This window comes from Octopus bimaculoides, chromosome 11 (genome assembly GCF_001194135.2).
Source record: "Octopus bimaculoides isolate UCB-OBI-ISO-001 chromosome 11, ASM119413v2, whole genome shotgun sequence".
Taxonomy (NCBI): Eukaryota; Metazoa; Mollusca; class Cephalopoda; order Octopoda; family Octopodidae; genus Octopus; species Octopus bimaculoides.
The window spans coordinates 17,747,083-17,748,101 of NC_068991.1; positions in this window are offsets into that span (position 1 = coordinate 17,747,083).

The window sequence follows — 1,019 nt, forward strand, 5'->3', positions numbered from 1 at the left end:
GTATATATATATATATATATATATATATATCATATCTTTATATATATACATAAATATACGCATGTATTTGTGTGTATGTGTGTGTGTGTGTGTGTGTGTATACATATATCCTTACCAATGTAAATTATAAGATCTCAGTTACTTAAAACGGATTGTATGTTGGTGTATTATGGGTTCCGAGCATGAGGCTATGCGTGCGCGTTGGGCAAAATGGTAAGGAGTTAGAGTAAATAAACTCTATCTTGGAGCTTTCAGCTTTAGACTTTCAGCTTTCGTCTTTCGACACCAATGGTACGAGGAATGCCGTTAGTTGATTTGATAGTATTGTGGTTAAGTGTCGCCTGCCAACTTCATGTTTTGCCCCGTCAAAGGCCAGTATAGCTGCTTTTCTTAATATTTATATCTGTATATAGAATATGTTATGTTGTTACATTTGTGGCAACCCAATGCCTCGAACGTTGATCTTCAAAGTAGCGGCTTTTGATTTTATCAAAAACTGTTTATACGTCTAGGTCAGTGGTTCTCAACCGGGGTCGACATGGCTCCTAAGGGTCAATTTAAGATTTTGGGGGGTTCACGCAACAAAGTAGTAAATTGGAGATCCACAATTGTATTTTAAGGGCCCCTGGAAAATCTTGCTTTAGATGTATGCATTGGTTAATTATTGCAAGAAACAGCTAGGTTTCTTTCTCTAACATTTCACATAGTTCAACCTACACGAGTGTGAAAGACAAAATAAGAACTTTGAAAATTCTATAAAACTAGTTTTAAACATCGGCGGATGGCCACGGGTCTACCAGAATAAAATAGTAATCAAAGGAGTCCATAGATAAAAAATGGATGAGAACCTCTGGTCTAGATGGATGCATGGCGTCAATAGATGTGCCTCCATCGTCAATTTTCAGAACAATCAACTAGTGCGCCTACTTCCTCGACAGACGTACATGGTCGAAGTCCTAGGGTCAATTTGTTCGATTAAAACCCTTCAAGGCGGTGCTCTAGCATAGTACAAGTATATA